Below are 6,922 nucleotides of genomic sequence, written 5' to 3' on the forward strand. Positions count from 1 at the left end.
TCGGCCTATCCGCAAATTAACACAAGGGATGGGTTGAAGGGATGAATTGAACGATGACGAAGTCGGACATATAGGCATAGTTCATATTGGAAAAAGGGTTATACAATTTGGAACTCTAGCTTTTCCCCACCACAGTCTTTTAATGCCATCTAATCATAACGTGCGCAGTCTACGCCATACTTAAGCCCAAATCACACCCAAGATTCGCAACGAGATGAGCATCAACTTGATGCAACATTCTAAAACCTTGCAACTGTGACCAGACATGTGAATGCTTTGCGACGGCTTGTAACGACGTGCAAAATCTAATTCACACTGCTGTAACCTCCTTTCTGTAACGGTTTCGTGTCATTGCGAATCTTTCAAACAGACGATCTGACGGGTTTTAGAAGATTAAATACAACCCGAAACTAAACAGACCAGGGCCCAGTTCACCGAAAGCATCTTAAGCCTAAGAGCGTCGTCAAAACATTCGTAGATCTACGAGTGCTCCAGAGTACTCGTTACCCGCTAAGAGCATCTTAACAGTACTTCTCACTGAGGTCACCAACAGGACATACAGAGGAATTACAACTTAGAATACATAATCCAACTTACGTTCCCATTCTTTATTGTGTTTACCTGTGATGAATCAGATTTTAGCGTGCAAAATAGCCTACATTTAATGGTCATAATAATGTGATGAAAAGCGGACAAAAATGCAATCAAGTTATGAAACGAGACGTTGCCAGAATAGTTTGACATTATCTTTGCTAAGTGAATATTTTGTTAGGCCTATGAGGTAAAAAGCAGAGAAAGCAACATGTGGTTTAGTCTGTAGCCTACTGCATCAAAATCTAAGCCTACACATTTTCTCTCTTTCTTACTCGACTTCTTTCTTATCTTCAAATGTGTTCTTAAGTGACACCGCGAAAAATTATTGCATGGTGCAACAATCTAATCTTAAAATAATTACAATTATGTAGGTCTCTGTGTGGTGTATATAACCTACTTGGGATGCTTACGTGCAGATGTCAAAGTGTTTCTATTTTCGTATTGATGTGAATTAATGTGTAGATCCAAAGTTTAAATGGTAGGCCTATAGCTGTGACGTGCAGTCACCGGACATCACCGTCAAATCAGAGGATATTTCAGAACTATTAACGTGGGCAGCTCCCCTTAAGAGCATCTTAAGAGGAGTGAACGCGCGTTCACGCTACGAGCATGTTCGGGAAACAGTCGGAAAAACCAAACGAACGATCGTAAGATGAATCGTAGAAAACCCTCGTAAGAGCGTGTCTCCGTCGTTATCGGGAAACTGGGCCCAGGCCTCTACTGGAGACCGGCCTTTAACCCAAACCTGTAGCCACGCCAGGCGTTTAAAAGAGACAGGCGTCTCTTAGGGACTCGGCGATTATTTGAAGTTTTACGGTACTCACAAAACCACTGCTGGAAGCATCTCGGGGAGATGGAAATGTGTGCACCAGAGAATTTGCCAGGAGGTCTGTTTACACATAAAATGCATACAGAGTGTTAGTGCAATGCAAATATGGTGCTAGTTATGGTGCACTCATTATTGATTATGGCAGTGGTTCTTAAAAGCATTACTATGTAACTTTACACTACTATTTGAGAACCTTAAAGCAATACTACTGTATGTAACTTTACACTACTATTTGAGGTATCCTCGCTTGCTCCTCCTGCTCAAGCGAGTAGGACACATTTCACACTGCTCCTGCTTCAACTATCCTTTTAGCAATTTCCACTCTTTTAGCAAAGACAGTGAAACCAGTACATTTAGATCTGAAACTTTAGTGGCTAGTTTTTTACTTTAAATGAGCCAGCCAAATCAACGAGCAAAAACTGAACGGCAATTCACCTTGAAGTTGGATTAAAACAAAATGCGCTCCTCCGGCCAGAGACCCAGGAGATCATGCCGAAAATGTACTGAGCTAGAACAGAGGATTTCTACTTTGGAATCAAAGATGCATGCCCTTCCATCAAAGACAGATGAACTACGAGAGGCATCTCATGAAGTGAGTACAGCAACTACTGGAAATGCAGAGAATGTAACCCAGCAGTCTAATGTCACTGCTAATAGAGCAGATGAATGCATCGACCTCACAAAGGGAAATGTGAGTACAGAGCCTTGGCACAGGCAAGGTGGCAGACCAAAAACAACGTAAAACAAGAACTGTAATGACCTCAACACCAGTAAATTCAGATGTTAACGTCAGGCCTCGTATCAGAAATACAGACAGATCAGCAAACTACTACAGGGCTTGTGGCTCTAAGGGAAGCCCACAGCCCCTAACACTATGGAACAGATTTGAATGCCTCCGGGACGTGAGCGAGGAATTTCCCAGGGAACAGACCCAAAGCAGGCAGCGATCAAACCACAACAATAGAAAGATGGGCACAGACACGAAGCAGCACTTGACACCTATTCATCCCACAACCCTCATTCTAGGTGACCCTGCTGTGAGACATATAAATGGGGAAAGGATGATTGTATGTTGTTTTCTAAATGCTTCCGTTCTGAAAAAAGTTTGCAGAACTGGTGTCGAAATATGCAACTATCAAGCGCATCATTGTGCATGTTGGAGCAAATGACATCTACAGAGAACAGCTGTATGTCAAAGAAGATTTCAAGGAACTTTTCTCAGCCCTATATGAGCTTGGAATACAAATTTCCATCAGTGGCCCACTCCCAGCAGAGGGAAGCTTTGTATTTTCCAGACTATTCAGTTTAAACACCTGGCTCGCAAAAACATGCTTTTCAATTGGAATGAATTTTATTGACAATTTTAACCTTTTTTGGAATTGCAGGGAATACTTCAGACCAAATAGTACAGAGCTGAGTTGGACTGGGGCCAAGATCTTAACCGAATACTATCACCTCTCTCTCCTGCACCCAACATTTTTTCTGCCAACCTTGAGCCGAGCCTCTGATAAGCGCTCAGTGGCCATACAGACGGAACAAGCGGATGACATCAACATCTCAGCTAAACCAAAACACTCTGCACAGGCTGAAACAGAGATTTTTGCCCCCCCCCCCTGCTGTGGGGCCCTCTGGTAATCACTCGGTAGCCTCCACTGAAATGCAGACCTTCGAGAAACATAAACAACCAGCTCAACAATGCCCAGCCATGTCCACTGGACAAGATAAGATGGGTGCTGCTAAAATGACTCAAAGTCAATCACTGGCATCAAACTCCCTGGAATATCAGCAAACAAATGATTGCGATGAGCATGAGGAGATAGCACCTATCAAAGCTGCTGAGGGGCTATCAGAAAGGAAGGGTCATGTTGTAACACCATTACCAATACCCCTCTCCACCTCCGTCGACTCCTTGTCACCACAAAGACACAACAACTTGAAATACACTACTGGAATACATGCTGAAAGCGGAGCGTCTGCAACAAATTCCCCAGGGCCTCAGCAGGCAGATGGAGACTCTGAACCAATATTCAACCCCATCTTCCTTGATTTCCCATCACCACCTACACCCAATCACGTCCCCACCCGATCAAATTCCCCAGGCCACCCAAACCCCCCTGTATATCCATCCTCATCCCAACACTCCCCCTCCCGCTCAAACTCCCCAGGATCCCTGCATACCCATCACCATCCCCACCCCAGCACATGATTTTCCCCGCAAGAATGGAAGGACTGCTGCCAGTAGCCCTGCAACTTGTTAGTAGCCCAAGACCTTCAACTGTATACCCATCAACATCCCACCTTGTTGGTAGACCAAGACCTTCAACGGTATACCCATCAACATCCCACCTTGTTGGTAGACCAAGACCTTCAACTGTATGCCCATCAACATCCCACCTTGTTGGTAGACCAAGACCTTCAACTGTATGCCCATCAACATCCCACCTTGTTGGTAGACCAAGACCTTCAACTGTATGCCCATCAACATCCCACCTTGTTGGTAAACCAAGACCTTCAACAGTATACCCATCAACATCACACCTTGTTGGTAGACCAAGACCTTCAACTGTATACCCATCAACATCCCACCTTGTTGGTAAACCAAGACCTTCAACGGTATACCCATCAACATCCCGCCTTGGTAGTAGACCAAGACCTTCAACTGTGCGGTTTTTTTAGTACCCCAAGACCCTTAGCACCAAAGGTGCGCACGGCACCTTCACGGCCTCCCTCTTTCCACTCAGAAGGATCTCTTAAGCAGCAACAACCTCTTAGTTCATATTGTCAGCTGGCATATAGCAGCTGCAGTGGACAATTATTTAATGATGATGATGACTATGATGACTGTATTGTATAATATTCTCAGGGTCCCTGCAATATAAATGGTACTGACAGTAGTTTTGAGAACATGCCAGGACCCAGTAAGCCCATGACATTCTCTATTCCTGTATTGACAAGAAATAGAACACAAATGCATCGAGCTTATAGGGTAAACCAGTCCAATCTCCTACCCGTACCAATTCCACCTCAGATTTCCCCCATGGACCATTTTTCCCCAACACACAGCAAAACTAGCACTCCTAAATATCAGATCTCTTTCAAACAAATCATTCTTAATTAATGATCTAATTTGCACACACAACCTTGATTTTTTTTACTTTTAACTGAGACATGGTTAGATCAAGCAAACAGTGCTACTCTCATGGAATCAGCTCCCCCAAATTTCAGTTTTTTGTGTGCTACCAGAGCAAATAAAAAAGGTGGGGGGATAGCCACAATTTTTAAGACGTCTTTTTAGTGCAATCAGTCGTCATTCGGTGACTACTTCATTTGAATATCTGTGTGCACGCATTAAGTCTTCTCCTCAGGTTTTATTACTGACAATTTACAGGCCTCCAAAACATTCAGCAAAAGTTTTTCTTGAAGAGCTAGGTGAACTGCTTTCAGTCGTTTGCATAGAGTTTGACTGTCTTATTATATCAGAGGATCTAAACTTGCATGTGGATAATCCTGAAAACAATTACGCCAAGGAATTCATTGTACTAATCGATACTTTCTCCCTAACACAGCATGTACAGGGGCCAACACACTCTCTCGGCCATACCCTCGACCTTGTTATCACAAAGGGTCTCGATGTCTCTACAGCTGTTAAAGACCTGGCCTTATCTGATCATTTCTGCGTGTTCTTTGATGTGTCTGTCCCCACACTCAAAACACAGCTATGATGGTAAAAAGGAGAATCATAAATGATCAGACAAGTGTTCTCTTTGAGCAAGCACTTTCACTAAAGTCAAGTCAACTGTCAGACTCTGTAGAAGACTTATTTGATCACTTTAATGCAAAAATGGCAAACATTATGGATGACATTGCTCCATTACAATTGAAGAAAGTTAAGGACAAACACAAAGCACCATGGAGGCAATATCCAGCAGTTAAACTTCTAAAAAGAGAGTGTAGGAAGACTGAAAGAAAATGGCGTAAATACAAACTTCAGATCCACTATGAAATCCATAAAGAGATGCTCCGCACATATAACTCTGAAATATGCAAAGCAAGACAGTCCTTTTTTTCTAACATTATCAATAGAAGTTCAAACAACACTCGTATTCTATTTTCAACTGTTGATAAGTTAACAAATCCCCCCTCACAATTAGCACCTGAACTTCTCTCAACTAATAAATGCAATGAGTTTTCATCTTTTTTTAAAGGTAAAATTTACAAAATCAGACTCAACATATCTGCTCAATTAGAAATTCAACAACCTGAACTTCCAGCAACAAACAGAGGGAAACTAAACTTAATGTCAGAGTTCAGCTTGATGGACTACGAAACACTTAAAAAAACGGTACAGAATCTCAGCTCTTCCACATGTGTCTTAGACACTCTGCCTACCAATTTCTTCAAAACTGTTTTTCCTCTCATAGCGGCGGATGTCCTTCAAATTGTAAATGTATCACTGCTGTCTGGCACTTTTCCTAAGTTGTTGTGTTGTGAAGCCACTTCTCAAGAAGAATAACCTGGATGCCTCCATGCTAAACAATTATAGGCCCATATCCAATCTACCTTTTATTGGCAAAATTATTCAAAAAGTAGTCTTTAATCAATTAACCACCTTCCTATCAAATGGGTATTTTGATTACTTTCAGTCTGGTTTTCGGGCAAATCACAGCACTGAAACAGCCGATGCTACCAACAGCTTTTTCAATGGTGGTGCTTCGGCATCGGGCTAGCCATGCAAATGAATCACTGTTTTACACCATTTACGAGGCTCAATGTATCTCCACACGTCATTGGTAGACTTCTGAGGGCCCTGACATTTAAAACGAGACATTGAGAACTTTAAAAAAGCACTGGTAGTTTACATACAAAAAGATTTATACAAACAGTATCTTCACAAAGTTTAGCGTTTGCAGCCATCTTGAATTTAGTCACTATAAGTCGGGCGACGAGTAAGAATGAACAGGTATGATAAGGGATCAGATTCCAAAAAATAATTCTGTGGAAATGCATGGATTCCAGTTTCTTCCAGTAGCCACGGAGCATTCAGACTCAGTACAGAATGGGGATATTTATAGGGTTTGTATACATTTATATTTTTTCTTATAATGTGGACCTATGTTACACGTAAAATGAACCAGTGGAATAACTTCCAAAACCAGTGAACACAGGGGTGGAACAGCAGTTACTGTCTCAACATTTTCCTCCACAGGAGACATAATAGGAAAAGCAGCAGCTGTTTCGGCAGCATAGGGAACCGTCGTGAATGCAACATCCCCTGTCTGGATAAGTCACATCACACACATTAGACTTTTATGCATATGTTTATGATTGTTAAAAATATACAGAGAAATTATAACTTAATTGTAACCGGTTTCAACATTTGAAAGTGTAGACAAAGGGGCTTTGATAAAAAAAAACTACTTAGAACTTCAACAGAACTTAGTAAAACTTGTACATGTGTGTTTTGTAGGGGGTGGGTTAATTACAAATACTCATGGTTAT

This window comes from Alosa alosa, chromosome 24 (assembly GCF_017589495.1).
Source record: "Alosa alosa isolate M-15738 ecotype Scorff River chromosome 24, AALO_Geno_1.1, whole genome shotgun sequence".
In the NCBI taxonomy this organism is placed as follows: domain Eukaryota; kingdom Metazoa; phylum Chordata; class Actinopteri; order Clupeiformes; family Clupeidae; genus Alosa; species Alosa alosa.